Genomic DNA, 26,007 nt, shown 5'->3' with positions numbered 1-26,007 from the left:
GAATTCTGGCTTTGCAAAAATCTTCTCAAGTCAGAATTTTCAAAGAGACAGTCATGTCTAGTGACTAGTACACAAAAGTGAATAATCTAGAATAGATAGGTGTAGATAGGTGTAGAACCTTTCTACATCACCCTGAAACCTCAGCCGTCTTCCCTTTTTTAGTTATTTGGAAGATAAAATTGGAATGGTGAACTCAATAGTTCAATGTCACTAATGATAAAAGAGCAATTTGCAGGCAAAATTGAGCACTGTGAGAAATTAAAAGATTTACTATATTTCATCTTAAAAAGCACCAATGTAAGAAGAAAGAGATTAAAAAATTTGGATGAGCATGTACACAGAATCAGGAAAATTGTAGTTCAGAGTGTGCTTCTTGCCTTAAATAGATTATGATCATTCCTTGATATCTACTAGCTCTATCACTTGTTTCTTTTTCTTCTCTATTCTTCACCGAAATTCAATGACTGATGTAAAACACAGTCCATACAGAATTTCTGAAGTCAAAATTCCATATTGCACTTGCATAGTAGAAATCTCTTCTTGGCCAAGACTATCAGTGAGGAAAGCCTTATCAAAAATTCATTTTTCATTGTGATTTTCAAAACTTTGCATTTTGAAGGGCTTTTTATGAACCATCTTTTATCAGACAACGTAAAATATGCTGTATTTCACTTGCTTGTTTTAACATAAATCAACCCCCCAAAACGTTTCTACAGCTCTTTACATTGACTGGCCTCATTCATTTGTAAGCCTGCAAGTTTAATAAAGACTACTTTCTCTGTGTAGGAAGAATATGCCATTTTACATGGTGGCAAAAAAGCAAAGCAAAACAAAATGAAACCAGCATTTTTAAAGCAATGCCATATCTCAAAAATGTATATATTATATGTTGATGGGCAGAGTGTCCTGTAAGGCAGCCAGTAAGTTCTTTGGAAGACGCTATGAATGTTTCTGGGGTTTATATTGAAAAATAAATCAAGATTTTTCTATTAACTTTACAACCACATGGAACTTCAACTTCCTTAACACTGTACTCTTTCACAAAGGTCTTGAGGTCTGTCCATGTATTTAGTTTAGTCAATGGGAGCTATAAAAGGAGGAGAGAAATGAAGGCACAGTAGTTCAGAGTACATTTCTACACAGGAAAACAACATTGTTTTCTGGAGTGAAAGATGAGTACCACTGAAGTTCTCATTATCTCACTACTCAGATTTGAGGGGTGAACTTAGGAAAGTCAGTCATTTGGCTCAAGATAAGGCCTTTTCTCAGTTGCCTCCTGTACCTTTAGCTTTTTTCTTGATCCCTCATTTCTCAGACTTTACTCTTTCCAGATGAAAAGTAGACGCCCTCTTCCTCACAGATACCTTTGGTGTTTTTCCTGAAGTGAATCACTAGTTTAGCACTTTTTAATAAAATTCATTATTAATATCTATGCCCTTAATTATAATGGCCTAAAATAATTTTATTTGGAATCAAAAATTTCCTCTCTTGCTGAGTATCCCATCGCTAAGTTTAGTCAAAGGCCACTGATACAAAGGATAAAGTAGTCTGATCAGCAAAAAAAACGAGATGACTGTTGGAGGATTTACTCAAGAACAAACACTCAGAACTCATTCTTCAGATGAGGCCTAACTCCATTAGGCTGTCATAGCACCTGCCTAACTCTCAGTCATGTTAATGAAGTTATCCATGTGCTTTATAGACAGGCACATACTTAAGTAAACTGCTAAATCAGGGAGAGCAAGTCTCAACAGTCTATGGCTCATTGAGGTTCTGGAGGGTCGTGTTTGTATAAAAGCAGTTCTGAAGAGGAACTTTATTCCTCAGCCACGTCTTAAGGTTTATTTGTACATGTTAAAATTCCAACTTAGATGTAAAATTTTTTTTTCTCTCCGAAAATCACAGATAAACCCCAGGAGCAGTGCTGTAGTTTGAGCATCAGTTTGGCTACAACATTTCCTTCAGATTTGAAATATGACATGATGGTAGAGCAAAATTAAAGATGAGTCAGAATCACACTATGAACCTCTGCTGAGGTTTGTGTTTTCTATTGAAACCCAGTATTATAATAATTTTATTTGATTGTGCTCACTGCAAGTATTTCCTACAACTCTACTCAGAAATTTCTGGTTTTCTTCTTTCTGAGAACTAGTCCAGGGCACCTAATTTGTAGACTTATTAGTCATAATAAGGCAGCTCCTAGAAGCTCCAGCTGAGATGCAAAGCTCACTGTAGACAGCATCCATGTAGTAGTGGGTCAATTCCAAATGACCCTCACAGGCTTTTATAAATACCACAATGCACATGTCTGGTTTATGTACCTGGATAGCTTTGGAAACCTGTCCCCTAAATTATTCAATCACCTGACAAGGTTATAACAGTCTGCACAGCCTTTCTGACAATAACTATTAGCAGTGAAGTCAGGAAATGGATTCACCATGTGCACAGTGTTCAGTTACCAGAATGTAGCACTGAGACGGACCTGTGTGCTTCCACAGAGGTGTTCAAACAGTAAATAATTAAACACTGAAGCGACAAATGTAAGCTGGTGAAAAACTTCAAAAGCTGGTTCTTGGAATATCATACTAACGTATTTGTGTGTTATATGACAATATATTATAGAATAAGTCAGAAATGCAAAAAAAGTGTAATTAAAATACATTAGGTGGAAAAGCATTAGGCATAACATAAAAATATTTTTTAAAAATATTTTTCTCTAAATATAAATGCACTTTGCTGCTTCATTCTCTGACTTCCCCAGAAAGTGACGCTGGGGCACTGGGGAGGTAATGTAAGTGAGGCAGTGTTTGGGGGCTGGCAGATTAAGATCATGTTGTCAAAGTCATTTTATTCTTTAAGTCTCTCATTCTGATTGTCAATGCTCCTATTTCAAAGTCTGTTAAGGTGAGCTGGAGTTTTTCCACAGATTTCAATTTTGAATTTTGAATCAGTCCTCAAATAGCATTTGAAATAACTTATTCAAACAGCTTTTGCAGGGCGATACATAGAGATGTGTTTCCTGCAAAGGACTGCAGCAGTTTGTGTTCAGCTCTTCCTTTTTTTCATGTGTCATGACATGGAGATAATAGCAAATGACTGAAGATACCTACAGTAACACCTGTATCACCACAGAGGTGTTACAGACCTCAATATTCTTCTCCACCATTATAGTGTTCAGTACTGTTCACCAGCATATGAAATCACAGAGAGGTATCTGTAAGCCATACTACTAAACATATACCTGATATAGGTATTTTATCTTGACCTCAGGGCATAGATTTCATGAATGTTTACTCTCGTAAATTTAGGGAATATGAATTGTCTCTGGTGTATGTGGTGACTTTACAAATTTAAAAGAACTATGGTGCAGTAGTAATGCAAGATATACCACCACGGAGATGATACAAAGGGAATTATTCCCACAGACTCCTCTCCAGCAATGCCCCTACCCATGTTTTCTTTATGCTTGGTCCCTAACAGTCTACTCTGACCCTGACTTTGCATATCAACTTACTTCAAAGAAACAGTCATTTAAGGGGGTGCAAACATGAATTGTTTCAGTGGAAGCATAGTACTCTTTGCTTACGCTGGCATGCTCAGAAAAGGGCATAAGGATTCTCGTCTCCATCCACTGTAAAACAAGCAAAAAACATCAGTGTCAGATAAATCAGAAGGTGCTCTGACATGCATGCTTCACTTCTGCAATGAATCTCCAGGTTAAGAAAAATGGCATGGCAATGAGGTAATGATTGTATTCATCAACTCGTTTACTTATAATCTTCAAATATATAAAATAGTTTTATTTAAAGGGAAAAGAAAATGGATGCATTGATGTTTATTACTTATAACTTTCCTCCAGGGTCCAGTAATTACTGGGCCTGAAATTTATATCCTGTAAAATATAGAATCATAGAATATCCTGAGTTGGAAGGGACCTATATGATATAAAATTTTGGGAGATATTGCTCTGATGATACTCCTGCTTGTCCCAAAGTAAATGAAGAGAAACTTTGCTGACGTTGAAAGACTTTACAAAGTGCAAAAATAGGGAAAATTAGACTTGCTATTCCTGTGATGGGCCTAGAACTAGGTCCCTGAAAACTGCTGGATTCTCAGAATCATAGAATCATAGAATTGTTAAGGTTGGAAAAGACCTCTAAGATGATCAAGTCCAGCCATCAACCATGTTCACCACTAAACCATGTCCTCAAGTGTCACTTCAGAACTTCCACCTCTTGTTCCTTTGTTGGCCTCTGGCAGGTTGTTTCACTGGAAAGCAAAGTGAATGGACTTTTCCATTCCCCTCTATGGTGTTCACTCCATCAGACAGTTAATGGCATCTGTTTTCAAATGAGCCCCATGTTACAAAGAATTTCAAGTTTAATTGCTTAATAGGAAATATATCTAAAAGAAATCCATAGAATAAAAGGAAATAGACCTGGATTAAAACTAAATAGAGCTGAAGTGAAACGAATATAGAGAAGCTTCCATATTTTCTCATTATAAGCAGATAAAAACAGTTGTTTTGCCTGCTGCTACAATTTCTGAAGTCTACATCAACACTCCTCCCCTTTTTAAACTGAGGGCTCTAGTAACTCTTACTGAAACATGATAGTGGAGATACCACATTCTGTCATATTCTAGTTCAAGTTGTGCTTCCTCAACATAAAATATAGGTTTGCCCACATATATATTTGAAAAACAATCAAACATTTCAGGTGTCCCACCTCTCTGTGAACACTGTAGAAGTACAGTAAATTCCTCCTCTACCTGTACATTATGCCCTCCTACTTTCAGTAGCTGTTTTTTACTCTTCTTTCTGATTGCCAGATTAGATTTCTTCTCACTGTCTGCAAACATAAGAGAGTCTTTATTGGGATTTTTTAAATCCTTCTCTTTCCTCCCCCTTTTCTGAGAGAGACATTAACCTAGAGAGTCATGAGGACATAGTAATCTGTCTGTCTACCACTTTGGTACAGTGTTTATCTTATGAATGAGGAAGTATGTCATATGCCAAAATATTTGCAATTTCGGGCCTAAGTTTTAGTCCAGTTCCTATCAGTACTTGCCAAAAGTCAATTACTGGCATTTGTTTCGTGGCTTGTGAGAAATGAATTGGTGGGTCTTGGAATCCACATCATACAGTTAGAATTACTTGGTATTCTCTTTGGTAGTCCCTCAAGAGAGACAGCTAAATGACTCAGTCCTGAAATTGAAAATTTCTATTTTTTATTTAGAAATTAAATATACAAAATCAAAAGCACAGAATGAGGACAATATTCTTTTTGTAGATTTTCTAAAAGCAGTAAACCCACACGTACAAGGGAAGAAGATAAAGATGTTAAGAAAAAAAAAAAAAACCTAGACAACAGTAATCAATTAAACACTCATAAATAAAGGAAAAAAAAAAAAGAGGAGAAAAAAATTCATCCAATTCAAATGATGAGGTAAAGTCCTCTTTTATGTTCCATTGCACGTCCTGCAGGAACAATAACTTCTTTTGAGAATCAAGACTGAAATCCAGACATTTTTAGCTCACACGAAAATATGTGTTTTGATTGAGCATTTATATGAGATTAGAATTCTTAAATATCTGTATAATTATCCACATAAAAAAATAATCTTAGAAAGACTTCTGAAAAGTTACATGTGAATAACAGTTGCAGAACAAATTGTAAACCAGACTCTAGTAATTGAAGCTAGTGCAATCAGGCCTTCAGCCATCATGAGAATTTCAGTCAGAGAAAGGTAAATCCTGTGCAGTGTAGAGGCACAGATATATTAGTATCTAGATATCTTTGTGTCTTTCATTGTCAAGTTGTCTCAAAAACAATAGAAAACGTATCATGTCCAAATAAGGAAAATGAAAGGTGAGATGGAAAAGAAATTATTATTAATTGAATTAACTGACAGGAAACTGAATGTCAGGTAGAGTAGGGGCTTGGTTATTAGTGAAACTGTAGGAATAGCATGGAAGATGTCTCTGAGGCATAACAGTAGCAGAGTTTCCTACTTTGCTTTTGCTCATTACCGACCACTACTTGCTATAGGTTGCTATCATCTCAGTGCTGGATTTTGCCCTGGCTTCAAGGAGGTGTGGATTAAAAAGCAATCAATTCTAAATTCCACTCGCTCCTACTCTTTCTTTACTAACTTGCTTCTGAAAGAGAAAGTCCTAAACCCTCTCCCTTCTTTCCATACTCAGAGTCATCATCTACTATTAATTGGTTTATGCACGTTAGTAAAGAGAATATGGGACAGATTCAGAAACCAGACACAAATCACTCAAATCCAAAGCCTTACTTCAATCCTTAATCTGTCCTTCCTTTGTGCTGCCACGAAGGAAGAGCAAAATAAGCACCCAACATTCCTTTCCAGGTTCACCACAGTGAGTCTGAGTTTCTTACCCCAAGGATTTTGCACTGTATGTTTGCACTATCCACTTGAAATGCAGTTATTTTAGTAGCAGGTGGGACCTCCATTGCTGGACTATCCCCTACTCTTGCTGAAGGATGATGACAGTGATGTATTAAGTCTTTCTTCTTTGTAATTACCATGACACTATAATGAGCAAGTATTCACTTTACACTTCTTTTCCTGATAATCTATTGGTATAGATTGGTGGTTTCCTTTTAATGCCTGGTTCATTAGATGGTATAAATGTATGTAGCATTTTTAGCTGTGGTTGAGGAAAGCAAGGAATGTTGAGGTTAAGGTTTATTATGACTGTCATATTCAGGAATGGAGAGCTATATACTATTTCTGCTCTGAGTGTCTGCACATAACTCCAACTGACACTGGAGTTATGCATTTGCCTGAAAGCTGTTTATCACCCTGTGAGTACTCGCTGTTTCTAGGGGTGATCAGGACAGAACAGATCTGAGTACCAATTATTTTGTACTTCCTTAAAACTTTCTGTGAAGCTAGATTAAAGAAATGATGACATAGTATTTAGGAATGTAAAATCCAACAGGTAATAGCTCTGTCCCTAGAACCACAAACATGCAGACATTACTTTAAGAATATTCAACAGAAGCATTTATTATGTAGAGGGCACTATACAATTGCCCTCCCCTGACACTTGCAATACAAGTGCTTCATGAAGGAATAAACCCCTGAAAGCTTGGTTGCAATTTACTTCTTTACTTCCTGCACATAGTACCAATGATAGTTGAACTGAAAAGCATTTTAAAATTCATAAATATATAAGTAGCCATTATCTAGTGGAAAACATATGTCTGACTATAGGACCTGATCCACTACTCAGTTACTGCAATTTTAAACTAATGTAACTCCATGGTAATCAGTGAGGGTGCTGTCATGCAACTGAAGAAGCATATGGCAAATAAGATTTTTAATACATGTAAGGGTTGATTTGCTTAAAAAGAAGGCCACCATTTTAACTGTGTGTTTATTTTGGGTACTTTAACCCAAATGCCCAGAAAAACAGACATTCAGAGTAACTGGATACTTTTAAAACCTGTTTGTATTGTGACTGACAGAAAGCTGAGAGTATTTAGCTACATACTTCTATTACGGGGTGGGGGGAACATGCTAGGTTTTATTTTTCCTTTTTGTGGGATAGAAATTTGTTTTGAGAGTAACCAAATTTAGCTGCTCAGTAATAAGAAAGTGATTTCAGCTGGAGGAATTTGTTTTAATGGTTAAGACAAAACTTCATAGGTAGGTTAATGGAAAGTGAACAGGATGATCTTTATATGTTCATAAATGCAAACAGTTTAAGACCATAAGAAGACTCCATTAGAGTCTTCAGTGTGACTTGTTTTCTCTTCAGTTTCACCTAAATTATCTCTGCACCACATAGACTTGGATTTGGTTGTTTTGTTTTTTTTTTAAAGAGCATCCCATCTCAATTTTTCTGCAAATTGTTGACTCCTAAAGTGTTAATCATTACACTGTGTATTAGTAAAGCATGTGTGGGAAGCAGAATCAGTAATTCACAATGCTAAGTTTATATAAAACCAACAGTCCTCCCTGCTGCCCTCCCCCAGCTCCTGTGCAAACCTACCATCATAACCTAGGGGATGAACATAAGTGAACACGCGGCTCTGATGTTATTTGCACCTTTCTGATAGTTAAGCTTTTTAGAGGGGATCTGCTGTGGAATTTCAAAGACAATAAGCAAACTCGCACCAGACAAATAAAGTTGCATTCCTTTACATTTTAGATGTGAGACATAAAACAGATACAGTGCCATTCAATCCTTTATCAAGGTGACATAACCCCAAAAAGCTTTGATGCTGCCTATCGCAAATCTCATGAGGAGCTGAGTTGGAAACAAAATCTGATTAGTTTGTTTGACTCGTATTTCTAACTGCATGCATTTAGAAAGGGTTTCTGTACAATTCTCTTCCCCTCTCTTTATTGTGTGGTTTGCTTTGTTTGCTTGCATTTACAACTGCCATTACGTGAAAGTGTTACAAGTATAAATAATTTAGAAGATAACTCTGTGGGGATACTAATAATAAGTCCCTGCTTTTTCTAATAGCAACGCATTATGGTTCTGAGAACTGCTATTCAGTAGGAACAGTTACACAACATCACTGTATCATGGATATTGCGGATGTTGACAATAAAATAATTTTGACATCTTTCTTAATTAAGTGTATTTTCCTTCTTTAAAATGCCCCTTATGTTTGTGACTGTTTTAAATTCTCAAAAAATACCCAAAGGCTTCTTGAGTGGAGAGACGGATGGACAGACAGATACATCCATCTGGTTTTATCTGTCTTAAGTGTTTGGATGTAATACCTTTCCCCAATAAGAAGCCACAACAATACAATTATCTATCAATGCACAATTACTGCTAAGGGAAATCTAATCAGTTAATAGAGGTTAAGAAAGACAAATGTACAAAGGTAATAAGTGGTTCCAACTCAAACAGTCCTACTCTGTTCACTCTCACTTAAAGGCAAGAAAAAGCTTTTAATGGGGCTTTTCTTACTTTTACTCCATCATTTTATAAATTGCTTTGCCAACCCCTCATAGGAAAATAGTAATTTTAAGTAGGCCAACATCAAGCTCAGGTTGTATGCACTTGGTGGTAATGACAGTGTAGCTGCCCTTTCAGAATTAAGTCAGTCTAACATTCAAGTATTTTTCTTTCTTATTTTTATATTTTTTGTTTACTCTCCAGCAAATTAATGGGTGATGTCAGTCTGAATGACTCTTGCTTAGACAAATCAAGCTCCTTATCATGCTAACCTCATCCTGAGGTCTTTTGGAAAGTCATAGGGCAGGCAGGCACTGTTTAAAGCAGTCATAAGTAACAGACAACTTGGTGCCCTGCACACAACCAACAGAGAGGATTAAACAACTCGTGAGGTGTAGCGGCCACCCTCTCACAGAGATGTACACTGTTTCAGGACCTGGTTCTTTGGACTATATTATGGAGAAAGATATTGATTATAGATAAGCATAAACTGCTCAAAGCTACATTTTGGGTTTGTGGATTGTTTTGGGTTTTTTAACAAACATTGCAGAGCTTTATTAGAACCATATTCACATCTTCTGTTCCAAAGCGTAGTTCTGTTGTGATGATTCTCAGGACAAATTATTTAGATGTTAAAGGATGTATAGTCCATTAAAAAGTCCCCAGAACTCAAGAAGTGGTAGGAACGTATCACTTTAAAATATCGTGAAAAGCTTCACACTAGTGACTGTCAGAGTTAAAATTACTGATGAGATGGAACAAGCCACAGCTGCAGCTACTGCAGATTGCTTGGCTAACAAACTATTACAATAAACAGAGTATTGTCTAAATGAAGTTCATGTTTTAGTATCATTTTATATATATGGGTTTATAACCTGGCAATCAAAATTGACAGTGAACCTAGAGCAACATTACACTCTCAGGCATTTTTAAATACAAGACTTACTTCTCTATACTCCTCACACATTTATTCCCACTGTCCAAAATCCACATACATGTCCTAGTGTTCCTAATGTTCTTTCTCGCATGCCTCCAGCGTCCACCTCTTTTCCTACTTCCATTTCAACAATATGTCTCTTTTGCTTCTGCCTTCATCTCTTCTCACCTTGACAATTGTAGTCGCCTTCTCTCAGGACTCTAAGTCGCAGTTCTTCAACCCCATTTAATGTGTCAAATGCTGATGCTTCCTTCTCACACACACATCACACACATAAAAAAAAATCGCCTCCTACTTTAGGCATTCTTCCTACATTCTTTTCTGGATCAATTTCAAAAATTTATTTTTTAAAGAAATGTTGAAACCTACTTCAACATAGATGTCTCTTTTCTTTTTTTCATATTCTCCTCTCTACTCTCTGTCTAATGATGTCCTCCCCCCAGTTCAGCAATCTCAGTTGAAAAATACTTCCTCTCTACCATAGCTCCCATCTAAAGAGCCTCTCTGTATCTAAAGAGCCTTTCTGTATCCTTGGCTAGCCATATATTTTCTCCTCTGCCTGTACATACCTCTTAATTTCTCTCCATGGAAACTGGTTTGGGACAGAGTTCATGAGGAAGATTAATACTGTATGGCATGCTTAAGCAGTTATTATAGGTCTGTGCTATATTGGAAAAAAACAGAGCATGATCTCAGTAGCAGTTGGAATAAATTTGGCAAAAGGATGAAATGGGGGTTTTTGGTCTGGATGCAAACCATGCCCACAAAGATTTTCCCTTTCTGATTTTTTATCTGTAATTATTACACCTGAAAATGAAATGGAGGCACCCATCTTAGCTGCACATCTTTGCATCACATTTGTCTTAGCAATAAGGTACTTGAAACTGTGAGATTTTGGTTTCAAATTATGATGTAGAATTTGATATTATGAGGTTTTCATATTTGTTCTTTTATAGAACCTAGCTTCTTGAACTAAAGGAATACAGGTCCTCTAGAGAGAGGGGTTTTTGACTGCGAACACATGTATCAGGCATCAAAAATTAGGCAGCTAACTGGACCACTCATCTCAGCAAAACTGATTGGTGGTTAAGGGATATACATAAAATACAGCTGAATTTTCCAACTCAGGCTTCTGTCAAAACCCTTTTAGATTGCTAAATTTTTCTTTGGCTATTGACCACTATATTTGTTTTTACTTATTTCACTGACTCACAGAACTAATGTATTTCCTGAAATGCCTCTGAGAACTCAGGTGAGACACCACAGGCTGTGCTGTCTTACCCTAGAATTTACTAGGATTAAAGCAGATGTAGCATTACAAGGGTCTGCTAAACTTCATAGGATTTATAAAGATATAAAGCATATCTTTTATTATTACAATGATGCTAAAATTTTGTGGGTGATAATATAGTCATGTTGGAAAGACTGGGGAAGAATCAAGAAAAGGAAATGGAAACAATTCTCCTTTACTTGTTCATCTGAATGGGTTGCTTTTATTATTCTGTTTTACAGAAGGCAAGTTTACAAGTTTGCAAGTATAAAGGTATATTTGATTTCCAAAGCAGTTAAATATTACAAGATTTTCACTATCAAAGTAAAGATTTGATTATTCCTAGAAAAGTACATCATTGACAATTTTAATAATTCAAAGTGAAAAATGAAGAATAACTTTCCCTCTTCTAACTGCTTGATTTAGCTTCCTATGTTTTCTTCAGTATGGATACTGAATTAGAAGAAAAACAATGTATTTATTTCATTTACAGTTAATATCATAATGCTGAACTACTTCATTTGGGGATTCTGCCTGTGAATTTGGTGCATTTTTTTCTGTGTTCACCAGCTTTTTTTTGTTTTACATAATGTTTCTACTGACCTTAAATTTTGTTTCTTTCGAAAGTTGGTTAAGGATGTTCTAAAACTTGGCTTGAACTTCTTATGAAAGCATTATTATAATATTGGCTTATAAACCACAATAAAAGATCTGTGTAGCATATTTTACAAAATATTTCCTCATTAATACATATTTATTTGTTAGATGTGTATATCATTTGTTTCATACCAGTGTCAAGCACAAACCCTGCAATCTCGAGTTTAAGCTAACCTTTAGCCACCATTGACATTTCCAGCATCATCATCTAGCTGCTGTTTAGTCCCAAGAAGCTTAAAAACTTTTGGTCCACATATGCTTATTTCCTTTGGTGAGCATGCACAAAACTGCTTAGAATGGGATATAATTGAGAAACCTGGAACTGTAACCCTAGTAATACTGTAAAGTGAGGTATTGCCCTGTCCATAGTTATTTTGTATAGAAAGGACCTTCAGGACAGAGGAGTAGGGACACAAATACATATACAGTGATAGACGGTAACATGTTGCACCGTGGCACACAACTTTCAACATAAAATCAGCCTTGCCTCACTGTATTTCCCCAAGGGCCAAATTCAGCCCAAGTTCTTGGCGTGCATCAGCTATACTAAGCTTTACACAAAAGAGGCAAATGAGGTAGAGGGTGTGCTGTCCTCAATGGCTCATTGGCTGAAAAATTCACTTGTTAAATAGGATATATGTTTCAGATCTTCTCTTTGTCTTGATTTAAATCAATGTCTTAAGTGTTCCAAGCAAGCTGAGTTTCCCAATCAATGGGCTATTGAATATTATGCTCCATCTTTACTCTTCTTCACTATCATGCCTTTTTTGTGTATATAACGACTAGTCAGCAGAACAAAATTAATTAAGAGCATGGGCTTGACTGTACAGCCTCTTGGTTAAGGCTCCAACTTCAGACGTGTGACAGGTAAGTGCTGGTTAATTATGATTGTATAATTGCTTACTTCAGGTGAAACATCTTCAGAATGAGAACTGAAAGGGCTTTGTTCACTGTACTGAATATGTGGGTGATTCAGATATTCTTTTAGGATGTGATGGACCCACGCTCAAGTCTTCGTTCCAAATCAAGCAGGATAGGGATGCAAAACTTAATTTCCTTCTTTCCAGATAAATAGTCAAATAATTACAGTGTCAGCTAAAAAGGAAGGAGATATTTATCTGCATTATAAGGAAGAACAGACCTAAGATGTCTGTCTCCCTAAAAGGATGCATAGGAATCCTGACTGGACAAAAGTGTCTTCCTCTAACTCAAAGATAGAACATGGTTACTGCAGAAAGTAACTGACTGTTCAGCTACGCATATACACAGCAGCAAAAATTATGATGGGATGAGGTGTTAAAAAAGTAGGAATCTACATGCCTAAACAATTTAGGCATTTTCAGGGTTAAGTGATGGCCTTATTTTTTTTAAGCCAAAAAAAATGTAATTAGGTATCTAAGTTCACCTTCTGGTGATTCATCTAACCAGAGACAGGAATTTCCTTGAGAGAAGATCACCTACAATTTAGGCACCCATTGCTAATATTGCCTTCTAACTCAGAATTTCATTAAACATTTGGGATTAGCTTTACAGAGCCTATGATGATCTTAATAACAAGACTTAGTAATTTTGAAAATTTGCCTTATTCATCTGAGTGCTTTACTAGACCAGGCTGAAGTGATCAACATCGTTGGGTATGGCCCTGCCATTACTGGTTTTGTGGGCTCAAATGCAGGTTTATACACATGGTGCCTTTACCCCTACGCAGTGCAAGAACAATTAGTGAAATTCTGAAGATTAAGCCTCAACATCCTATCAGTCGGAACAGTCAGAGTTAATATTGAAATCCATCAGCAACCAGTTATTAAAATTATGTAAGATCACACACAGAGTTTCCAAACTGCTCTCATAAAGAAAGAAAGATAAATATTAGATAGGTTATATACTTTGGGTTTCATTTCATAACAGATATCTCAATTGTATGCAAAATATGGGATAGTGAAACACATTACAGAACAGGCCAGTTTTGACTGAAGAAATATATGCACAGTTGCAAGTTTCTTTTTGTGATATGATTTAATTTTCACATGAGCTATTTAAGTGGCAATGAATGCATTGAGAGACTCCTCCAGCTACACATTCTTTAACAGAAGAAAGAAAAATACACTAATAGACCTCTCTTCAGCTGGGGAAGCCAACAACAACTGAAATGTGGTGCACTTGAGCACAGCCTTCTCCAGTGCTCTGCTCTGCCCATAAGCCAGCTGAGCATTGAAATCAGGGGAACCCAGCCCTTCACAAGCTTGAGAAAGAGCAAACTTTCATGGTTTCTCAGCTTGTTCAGAACAGCAGACAGACAAGAAATGGTGTAACATTCACATATATGTCCTCAATCACAGCATATCTGGCCATCTAGGACCCTTGCAGAGCACCAAAAAGCTTCATTGCTGACTTGCCAGCTGTACTTTGCAATTATCTCTGGTGAGCCAGCAAGGCAGGCTTAGGAGCAAGAACTGAGCCCTAGAGAGATGAAGCCCTAGTCAGAAAGTATGGGAGCCTGGGATACAGAGTAACAGGCTGAGGAAACAGCTCCACAGAGGTTTTTTAATTTTTCCATTCCAAACCAGTTTGGCTTATAACAGCTAAGACACATTCATATGTAACAAAGTCTCAAAGCAATTTTTAGAACATTTCCCACTGATTCCTGTGGAATACAGAGAATACAAAATGGGGTGAAACAGAGTAAAAGCTTCACCAATATGACACTGGGAAGATCTGTATATTTACCTCTTCAGTTAAGCACACTTAATATAGTTGTCTCACACTTATTCTGCTAATAGCTCCAGTCACTGTGGAGCACATATTCCATAATATGGCAGGCTGCAGTCTCATGGTGTCTGTGGTGTTCACACATCTTTAGCTACTAGACCATTAGACCCTCTGGTTTGATGCCACCAGTATTGTAATAATTAAAAGGAAAACAATAACATCTGCATCTACAGAAAGAGAGAAGATTTACATAAGCAGAATCTCCAGTAACCTGACAGTGCAAAAAGCAAAACATAAGGGATATCAGCATGTAGGTATGACTTACTGAGAGGTTATTAGGTGTACCCAGATGAGAGCTATATTTTGGGAGAGGGGGGATGTATTTATACATAGTGTATTATTTGTGCCCATTACTTCTAATTGCCTAACTAGTTCTCTTTCCTCTCACATATACTTTAGTACCCACCAACCAAAGAAAGATGTCTGCAGCTAAATATCTGCCAATTATTATGGACTTTTGCTTAATATTGCATTGTTCCACTGACAGAACAGTTTTTAATATATCATTTTATACTATCCTGTACATCATCATTTTCCTGCCTCTCTTAGGGCTCTGGCTGTACCAGTTCTTATTTATTTCCACAGGCTACCATATATGCAAAAGATCCTGTCGTCATGATGTCAGCTCCAATACCCTCACCTCTTCCCATCTTTATTTTTGTAATCCTTTTTGTTTGTCTTTAAAGTTATGGTATAACAGAATGTCCACACAGCATGTGCGCAGACACAAACCAGGGTCAAACACACAGCTTGCTGCGTGGTTCCCTTCCCCATCTGTAAATACACAAGACATTCATCTCATGTTCAAGCTTTTTCTTTTGCCCTGAAACAGAATAGGCATCTTTAGGATCAGTAGTTTTCAAACTTTCAGCAGTGTTTCTATAAATGTATTTTGACTGTGTTTTTTTTTTAAAGTGGGCTCTTCGAAATCAATTTCCTGAGATTCACTGGTTGACAGGTAGAAAAATACTTTTTTTTTCCTTCAGATTTTAATAACAGTGAAAAAGTGTACAAGCTTCGTGGTCAAGACAGGACAGTGGGTACAGAAAATTTTTATCTTAAGGCAAAATTTACTGTCAGGGAAAATGGAACATTCCTTCTGAACTCACGAACTGGTAGTGTATGTGCAGGTTGGTTGTAGGCGGTTGCTACAATAAGGCTTCTTTCATACAGGTGTGTTTATGCCCCAGGCTTGCTGGCCACAGTCCATTCCATTTACAGAAGCTGAATTAAACAATAACTACCGCATTGCAAAAAGAAGAAGGAAAAAAAAAGGTGAGCGTCAAAGGAGATGCCTGAGAGCTTTGTTAGGGCCAAGAAAAACCCTGTTGCAGTTGTCAGAGCTTGTTGATGTTGCAGAGAACGGCACTTTTTTTTTCTGCTGGATTTTGTGGTTCTGCCTTAGGAAAGAAAGTAAAATAGAACGGAAGAACAAAGTCCTACTCTATAAATCAGCAGCTGCTCCTTGCCAGATCAAAGGAGTGACATTTTTGCTCCTGGACTACTTGTCCACTTTAGGTGCTTGACAGACAGCTAACAGCTGGCCTGTTACATAGTATAGGAGAGTTGGGCTACATCTTCTTCAGAATAGATGACAAGCTAATCAGAGATATCCATAGCATAGGACAAGTGAGTGCACCTTGATCTTCTCAAACATACCCACTACATAATTGCTAAACACCTTTATGCATTTTTGGCAAGTTGCTACTTATGTAGTTCCCACTGAAAAGTAAGAATGAGAATTAGTGCCTTAGTCTAATTTGATCAGAGAAGTTAAACAGATGTTAAATTTGTTGACAACTCCCCTTTTCAGGTCAATTTAGAATTGATTTTAAAAATTAATATGAAACAGTAAAAAATAAGTGTAAAATACTTCAGTGTGATATTATTCAAAAACTTTTTTTTTAAAAAGTTACTTAAAATTAGGTCCCTTGACTCCTGTGTAAGAAGCTGATTGCATTTTCAAACCTGCTGGACCCTCACTCATTTTGAAAATCGTTTCCTATGAGGTTAAAATGATAAATTAACACATCTTTAAATGCATGAGTTACTGAAGACTTTATAGGAGATCTGTTATCTGCCTTTAACATGAATGTTTAAGTGTTATTAAATCAAAGTGCGTGCCAAATTAGCTAAAATTGTATCTAGCATCTCCACAAGACAGATGTATACAAACTTGAAATTTTAATATCAGTAGGAAAAATTTCAGTGATTCAGTTTCTAGTTGATTTTCATATGCAATAAATCAAGTACAGGATGAGGTTAGATACTACGGCTTGTGTCTATTGACTTTGCATTTTATCTATAAGATATGAATAGCTAAGGAAGTATGTCTGTTTGTCTCCTCCCTTCCTTTCAATTATCTTTAAAAGATCATTTTTACGGTGCATGGTAAGAAAAAAACGTATATGAACAACCTGATGGCACTCATCAGAGGAACAGCCACCTCCGGCGTGTGTTCTATGGCTTCAGGTGGCATGCACCAAAAGGCGCTTGTTGCCCACCAGGAACCCAGGGGAAATACAGGATGATACTTTTCCACTTAAGCTGAGCCTTCCTGAAAGCTCGTGAGGAAACCTGTGCCCACCGGTGGCAGGGACGGGTGTGGACTGGGAGCTCCTCACCGCCGTAGCCCGGCAAGCACAGGCCCCTCCAGGCCGGGCTCGCCGCGAGCACAGCCGGGCCAGGCCATGACGCTGCCCGGCTCCTGCCGTGCCCTGGGCGGGGCACCCCGGCCCGGCCCGGCCCGGCTCGGCGGCGGTGCTCTGGCCCCACCTCATGGCGCCCTGCTGCACAGCGGAAGGCCTCCCCTGGGGCCACCGAGGGAGCACCTTGAGGCCAGCCTAGGTCTTCCAGGCCAGTGGCCCCGTGGAGCGGCTGGATGCGGCCTCGGCGCGGGGCCATTGGAAGCCGCGGGGCGCGGGCCGACAGGAGGGAGCCCGGGGACTGCGGGGCCTCCGGGTTCGTGGGGAGCACTAGAGTCCCTTCTGCGGCTGGGACCTTTCGCTCTGTGATGGGACAAGGCCCTGTACACAAACCTCGACCCCGGGGCGAGGGCCCCGCGGCTGCCCCAGTTCATGATGCCGTGAAGGTGCGGCCCGTGACAGCCACCAGGTCCTTCCTGGGCAGAGCCAAATAGTTTCTCCACGCTCCCAAGGGGTAACCTGGTAACCGGGAATTACATGTTTAACAAGGCGGTTTTTCTCCGAGGTGAATAGATTCCCGTCTTGCCAATTCTCATGATTTTATCACAAAGCTCAAGTTAATTCATGTTAACTCAAGGTCCCAGCTCCAGGACACAATGGTTATGTGAGAATCTTTTCAAGTAAGTTTCTAGATTTTGTGCCTGAGAAGAGCATTTAAAAAATGTGGCACAGTGACTGGAAAAGTCACAAAGAAGTCTGAGAAGAACGCTGTTTAAATTTCTGATTATTTTTTTTTAGGATGGTCTCACAGTTACAGGATGGGCAAAATCATGATTTCCAACAATTGGCAGCTCCAAATTGGCATGACGTATTTTTAGGAGGTCCAACATAAACATAGAAGATGTGGCAGAAGTCTCTGGGATAGTTAGCACCTGCCTCGGGCTGCCTTAGTCTTGCTCCCTGTCATCTACTGGAGTGTTCTCTTCACACATGTGGATGCTGAATCACACCTTTGACAGATGTGAGATATCTGAATTAGCTTTAGAAAGTCAGTTTAAACAGCCCTTAACCACCCCCCCCCCCCGGCCCGGGTCTAAGGCTGTCCAAAACTAGGTGAAGCTTTGTTAGGAAATAAACCTGCCTGTCCCTCCCTCTTCCTCTCAAAAGCAATCACATAAGTGAGTCCATTTCTCAATATTCATGACTTAGGTAAGTCGTAGTTAAATGGCTCATTTCCAGGTGACTAACTCAGCTTTTTTAATTTCCTATAAGGAATGCTGCAAATATGAGTAGGTAACCAGGTGCGGCATAGATTCAGTGAAGCATAAACAAGGAGTTTTTCAACTATTTTCGTACACACACATACTGAAGGACGCCTAAACCTAATTCTGTCAGTTTAGAATATATATTTGAGGGAGAAGTTAAATAAACTAAGATAAATAGATTTTACTTGCTCAGATAAAAGTTTAGGTGATAGACAAAGATGCTGTAAAGGCAAGGGTGTGGATATTGATAAAAGTGTTTCTGCAAATTAGTCGTTTCTAATGCATTATTTCAGACTGCTCTGATCAGCTCAAGACTTCTAAAATTATTTTTTCTGTCTGGGAAAGAAGTAATTTTCTAGGTTACTTATGAAAACTTTTTTTGTCACTTAGATATAGTATTTCATTCGTTGGTTATTTTCCCTTCAAAATTAGGGCATTCTTGGGCAACAAGGGATCAGTGTAGCATATGCACTTGAGCTAAACGCTGACATATTCGCAGTCCAAATACTGAAATATCATTTAGGCGGAGATTTATTTCCCCATCCAAGGTGAAAACATTTGGATTATTTTTTAGAATGCATTTTTAGACTCTTACTCAGCATAAACATTGAAGCAGGTGTTTAAACCCCATTTATTCTTCAAGCTCAGCTCCCATTTACCTAGGTTTAATAAGAGCTGAGCTTCTTGTCTACATTGGACAGGGTTTTGAAAAATCTTGTGAGACTGTTCCTCTGGGCACCTCAAAATTTCAAAAATTAGTTTTTTTTATTCAGATGACAGAAAGTAAACAATTCTACCCCCACATTATTGTTGCTATTGTTTTTACTTTTATTTTTATTATTTCTGTGACTAAGTCTGTGACAGTGTTCATTCAGTACCTCTGTCCTTTTCAAGTGTAAGAGCAGAAGTGTCTTCTTGGGGTAAAACTAATTCTGAATTCATCTCACAAATTTATTTCTCTGGTTTTCACATAAAGAATTGGGAGCCCATTTATTAAACGGCTGGTTTGTTAAATAAATTCTTAACGCCTTATTTTCTGGGATGGATATTTTACGTGGAAATCCAGATTGAAGATTGACACTGAAATTTTGAGTTGTACATAATGTCTCCGTGTTGTTCCTCAGTTTCTTGTGAGGAACAGTCTACTCTGCTGCAGCAGGTCTGGTTCAGTTTGGCACCAGTTCATATCATGGAAGACCTTAGACATAAAGACAAGTGACTGGACTTAAATATCTCTCTCTGCTTGAGTTCAGATTATACCTCAAGTTGGGCATATAGTTTCCTAAGCATTCATGCACTTCATCCTCCTGAAACAAGACCTGTTGTGATCCTACGTGCTTAAAGTGAATTTTCCACGATAGCCATAGAGTAAAGCTAGAGATGTTTCTAACTCTGAGTACCAATCAGTACAGTCACTAGCAGCTCATTTCAAGAACTAATCTTATACAGATTCAATTGTGGAGTGCTCAAAGTGTTTTGAGTTACATGTACAGTATGTTTAAAAAAGATAATAGAAACAACAACAGAATTATTTTTGAGTGTGCCAGATTTGAACCAACAGATTAAGAGATCTCTATTTCCTATTTTTCTTTTGCACTTTGCAGAAATATCTTTCTGTGATTTTGTCTGAACATTATTTATTATAAAAATAAAATATATTATGTAAATGTGAGTTTAATGTCATTTGATATGACTTGAGATAAAATATTATAAAGAAGATTAATTCCAGGGCTTCCTATAAAGTACAGAATACATGTTTATTTTGAACAAAGAAAACCAAGTCTTTATTTGAAAAGATGTGATTAAATGCATAAGTTTAGATTATATTGTCATGCTAATTATCAGTGGTAGAAACCAATTAGGAGTAGTGCTACCAAATCACGAGACTACACTGCATATTCACTAGTATACCTTTACCGCTCTACTGGTTTTTTGCTGTAAGCAGATAAAAGTGAAAATATTTCCTTTAAAAGTCCATATTGTACATTTTGAGCTAGATCTTGTTCATTGTGCTTTCATAACTGTCCCACAGAAGTTACTAGAACTACTTGTGAGAGACAGACAGGCTCTGTCTATAAGAAATATATATGGCTGCTTTAGCTAGCAATTAAAGCAAAAATACAAGATGCAAAAAAACTTCTATTGATTCAAATGCCTATTGTTTGAATAAGTAAAGTTGGTAATCTGTCATTTGCAAAATACTGGAAGTGAGATTTTCATTGAACCTACTATGGGAATGACATATATTTCTCAACATTACACACCTCATTTATCATTCTGGAATGAGGACCAAGTACCATATGAATGTAGAGTTTGTGAAGGTATTGCCTCACAGCCCTGGAGGCTGATGACCCCTTTATCTACACAGCAGGTAAGGCACAAATAGTGGCAATGTGAGCTCTCTTTGCAGTCCCCTGCCAGTATGCCTGACTGCTAAGCTGGGGGAACAAAGGAAAGATAGCATATGGATAGCAGATTGTAGGAGCGCTGAAAGAGGACTGAGGAAATCTATGTTGAGTGTGTGGCTCTGCCAAAGATCTCTTGTATGACTTTGGCCTTGTCACTTAATCTCCTTCTGTCTCTGTTCCCCTCTGCAAACAGGGAGAAGGCGTCTCTCCTCTCCCCCAGGCTTTGCCTGGAAATCTGTTCAGACTCTGAGTTCTCTTGGACAGTGTGCTTGTGCAGCATGGGGTGGAGTAAGACTGAGCTTCATTGGATCCTTTAAGGGTTGCTATCATACGATTAATAGGAATTACTATTAACAGTAGGGTAACAAGAAATCCATGTCTTTTTGATAGATTTTACTCATCTTCTCAGGCCATTCAATCTTTGGCCTCTGGGTGAAGGGTATGAACAAGGTAAGCAATTAGTGTCAGGAGCAGAGCTGTGAATTCTTCTGTTTTAGGCTTGAAAACAATGCTGAAAATAGTGGCATTGGTGTTCTCTTTTTTCACCTGTCTCTTAGTGCCTTTGGAAGACATTTGTGCCAAAATAACATCAGAGTGTTTCTGCAACACACAAACTGAAGTGCTGTGCAAAAGGCTGTATTTTGCTTTACTTTGGCCTTGGGTATTGCTCCCTGGGGGATTCAAAAAAAAACCCTCAAAAAATGTAAAGGCTAGGGTGGGAACTGTGGTTTCTACATCTCTGTTATAGACTGTGCATATTTGTGGGGCAATATAAAGAATAAATAATAATGCACAAACACCGCATTCTGTGAGCTTGTCTACCAATTGTGCTGATGCATTACGTGATATAGCCACCGATAATGAAAGTAGGATTTGATTTTTAGCTTCACCTAAAATGCATGTCTGTTTTGCACCTGCAATCTTGCAAATATAAATAATTTCATGTGTCATTTTTTGGACATACCCACTGGTGGATATAACTGATGCCGTTTATGGACAAGATTTTTCAGAGGAGCTATAGAAATGGAATTTCAAAATTACCTGAATGCTTAAAGCCTCTGTGGTCTTATATCTTTCTAACTGTACATCAGTGTATCTTCTCTCCCGACATAGGTGTTGCTGATCTAGAGAATATCACTTGTTCCTGCTGTTATGCAGATGTGCAAAAGAAAACTGGAGAAATAATGTAATCAAAAACCAAACCCAAGCACACAAAGATCAGGGGACTCACTATTAGAGCTTGAACTCCCATTTCCAAAACAACTAGTGAGTTGCCTCTGGGTAGAGTTTGCAGTGGAAGGCTGGCTTTATTCACATCAGCAGGATAAAATAAGGCCAGGTTCTTCTGGGAGTGAATGGCTGGGCAAGACTGGGTTTTCAACACCCATTCCAAAGGCTTACTCTGTGGTGACTGTTGAATATGTAAGGCTGGAGCCCAGTATCCAAATCTCCATGGTCAGAGGTAAAGGAGATGTCACCTGAAACCCTTCAGAAGGTAGAATTTTCTTAATGCTCTGTCTTGTGCAAGCCCATTGAAAGAACACTTCAGAGGGCACCCATTTCTTACTAATGTAAACTTTCTGAGGAGTATCCAAAGATATGACCTCTAGGTGAACCTTTAACCTTCCCCTTAATTATTTGTTTGAAGACAGTGTGGAGTTCTCCTGCTGAGAGCCAAGGCCCATAATGCTTCGCAGCCCTGGGAGCAGGGGGGTGTGTGCAGGGAAGTGGAGAGGGACATAAATAAGGGGACCACCAGATGTAAATAATAAAAGTGGTTGGAAGTCTTACAGACAAACTGTCTTTAGGGAAATGTCTCTCCTTACCATGTTTTAAATAATAAAAGTGGTTGGGGTTTAAATAAAAAAAACGAAAAAGCAATTTGGTTTCCCTGAAGAGTGGCCTGATTGAAGAAAAGGGGTTAGTAAGATGGTAAGTGTGTGCGTGTGTGGGGGAGTGTTTCTGTGATTTTTTACAGGCCTAAATAAGTGTTCATTCCATTCTTTAAAACCTTGCCATCTGTATACACCATTAGAAGCTCATGGGAGAAGAGAAAACAGTCTTATCAGGCTTTCCTGTTAATCTCTATTGGCCTTAACTTTAGCTGATAAAAGGCATGCTGGATGGAGGAGGTTCAGGTCAGCCTCCATTTGGTCAGGGTGGCAACATTACTGGAAAGTAGCTCAGCAAATAAGTCCTATCATGGACCTTTTTCTTTGAGAACGGAAACATGCCTCGAAATCACAGCGCTGGGGCAGGAGATGCCTCAGTCAGAAGGGAATAAACAAGTACATTGGCTGTGTCTGAGTTTTTATTTTAATACCTGAAGTCACGACTAATTCTGAGCCAGGATGACATTTCTGACAACTGAATGAAACTTTTCTTAAAGAATAAAGAATGTCTTTTGGATGTAAACAGAGAGATGCAAAAGAGCCTTTTAGTGTTACTTGTAGCGTTTATGCTTCTGTCTAGTGAAATTTCCATGACTGTGATTACAGAAGGTGCAATCAAAGGTGTACCACTGTCCTTTATTATCTGCAGAGGAATTTAACCAGGGGGTGTGAGGGAGTGAGGGAAGCACGACAAAAGGCCTTGCAGAGTTGATGCTATATGAAGGCTAGCAATTTACTAAATGAGCAAATGAACTTAGTTTTCAGTTAACTGAGTGAAAGACTTCGCTAGGCATTGGATCGGGCCCAATGGCAATTATTGGAGGCTGTTTTGGATGATGGGCATGTTAGTATTTCTGAAGAGGATTAAACACTAGTATTCGACTTCATTAGCACTCCTTAAGGGTCACCAGCCGAAAGCCTGAGCTGTGAAAAAGCACACAAAACCTGCGCTAAGGCTCCAAATTGTTTCAAACACAAAGAGGAGGGACAAAAACAAGTGTGGCTCCTGAGTGATAGAAAATTGCCCTGTTTTGAAAGATATTCCGTGAATGGGCATGTTTTAAAATTATTTTAGGGAAATTAATTTAGCTTAGCTTGTGCTGATGTGGGTTGCTGCACATTAAGCTAATAAGAAATATGCAAGCACTTATTTTTTGATTACCAGCAAAATTAAATCCAGGCTCCACAGCCAACTAACTGCCTTTACCAGTGCTCAAAAGCCTCAGCAACCACCCCAGTTTGAGATTAAAAAAGGTTATTTTGGGCCTAATATTAACCACATGTACCTGTGACTGGGAGTTTCTAACGAGTTGAAAGGTGCCTGAGTTTAGGGCAGGCGGGCGGTCGCCTTGCACGGAGTGTCCCCGCTCAGACACAGAGGTGGCCCCCAGCTGGCACTGACCTCCAAACGACCCTTGCCTTTACAGGCTCCAACTAGCAGGAGTTGCAGAAGAGCAGAAGTCTTTCTAGGCCGGCACTTATTGCTGCTGTGCTGGTGATAAAACTTCAGACAGTCTAATTGATGGCTTTGCTGACCTAACGATACCTTGTGAAAGCACAGAGTGGAAAAGCCTGGTCCTCATTTATGGCCAGCTGCAAGGGGAGCTGGATCCCTAAGATGGAAAGGGGAAAAGAAAGTCTCCCAGCCTGTGAACTTTAACCAGGATCTGAGCCACTTAGAAGAAGTTAAAGAAACAATTGTCTTTTAACACAAGTTTTCGGTCAAAGCCTTCTGGCAAATACAGCTTTAAGCTGGCTAGTAAGATAAGCACGTTACCAGTTACAATTTCTGAGCACTTAGAGGAAAATCCTTTAAAGTGAAATTATACTCTTTTAAAAAAGCAACGCGAAGCAAAACACATTTCCACACCACACTAAAATCTTGTCAGTTTTAAAGCAGAGATGTTCTCAAAACACAGAAGCAAGCTCATGAAAGGACTTGTATTCTTTGTATTCTGTTGCAGGTTTATTAATGCCAGAAGAAGAATAGTACAGCCTATGATTGACCAGTCAAATCGAGCAGGCAAGTTCCAAGTAGTATCTGTATTCAAGTCCCACAGGCGCAAATCCTCATCAAGTTATTCTTCGGGAGTCCCATCACCTGGTAAATAAATGCTCCAACCAGGCATTCTGGGAGATTTTTTTTTTCTTATGTCCCCAGAATTCCGCTCTAGGAAGCAACTTCGCTAATTGGTGCTAATTGGAGATTTCCCACCCTGACTCTACTGAAACTGCTTTTTATTTTCTCTCTGAATTGGTAATTGGGTAGAAGTAGTAGTGCCACAAGCAGTTTGTTTTACTGTGAGCTCTTGAATTACTCATTGCTTGTCTGCATCCAATCAGCAGGACAATCTCATTTTCTTGCTACCCACAACCCCTTGGTATATGCATTGCTTTCACTTCTGGAAGGCAAGCTGTAAAACTCATTGTATCCATTCATTTGCTTTGACTATTCACAATGTGCTACTAATGTGACATGGTACCATACTGCCAGAAAATATTAAAAGATTATTACTTTTGTTTAAGAATGCACCAGATATGTTTACATTAAAACATATGATTTTTATAACTATACCTTTTCCATGTTTCCATTAAAGCACTCAGAATATGTAATGCTTTACACAACAAGTGGTGCCATGTTAATCATTCCACTTTCTAATATGCATTTCCTCAGCATACTAGGGAGTTGAGGTTTCCTGACATGCGGATACGGAATAAAACTATTTTCCATGTGGTGATGACTGTTGTCACTAACAAGGGCTTTAACTTGATGGTGATTTCGCCTGCTGCTTCACTTAAAGGTTTTTGAAAAGGTTATTAAACCTTTGGGAAACTCTTCCCATGTAGCATTAATTTTCTTTTTCATTAACAGGTGAAAAAGGGGGAAAACACTAACTCAACTAACCATGAAAAACATTAAGCCAAATACAGAGTGTATACATAAATAGGAAAAGGCATGTCCAGAATTTCCCTATTCTTTCTAGAGTAGGTGAGAGTGGTTTCATAAGTTTTCTTAAGTTTCATCATAAATACCCTGTGTCACAGATGCTAGATTCGCAACTTTGTGTAATTAGAGAGGAACAGAATAGGTACTTACTTCATTAAGAAAAAACACATAGCACTTCAACGGGTTTCCACTGTTTTGCATTAAAGGTAAGTAGAGAAGCAGATTCTAAGCAAGTGAACTGACTTGACAAACTTGTTTATGGAG

At 38.3% G+C, this 26,007-nt stretch overlaps 1 long non-coding RNA gene across 1 annotated transcript in view; it reads left to right on the top strand.

Annotated features, from left to right (window-relative positions):
• Positions 1 to 24,821: 24,821 nt before the first annotated feature.
• The window catches only part of LOC108503444, a 6,528-nt gene continuing 5,342 nt past the window's right edge, over positions 24,822 to 26,007 (top strand). Inside the window, exon 1 of the long non-coding RNA XR_001876831.1 lies at positions 24,822 to 24,900. This is a non-coding gene — a long non-coding RNA (uncharacterized LOC108503444). The remainder of the gene's footprint in view (positions 24,901 to 26,007) is intronic.

This window comes from Lepidothrix coronata, unplaced genomic scaffold (assembly GCF_001604755.1).
Source record: "Lepidothrix coronata isolate B3197 unplaced genomic scaffold, Lepidothrix_coronata-1.0 Scaffold138, whole genome shotgun sequence".
In the NCBI taxonomy this organism is placed as follows: domain Eukaryota; kingdom Metazoa; phylum Chordata; class Aves; order Passeriformes; family Pipridae; genus Lepidothrix; species Lepidothrix coronata.
The sequence above is the reverse complement of the archived record's forward strand: the minus strand, read 5'-3'. Positions and strand labels throughout refer to the sequence as shown.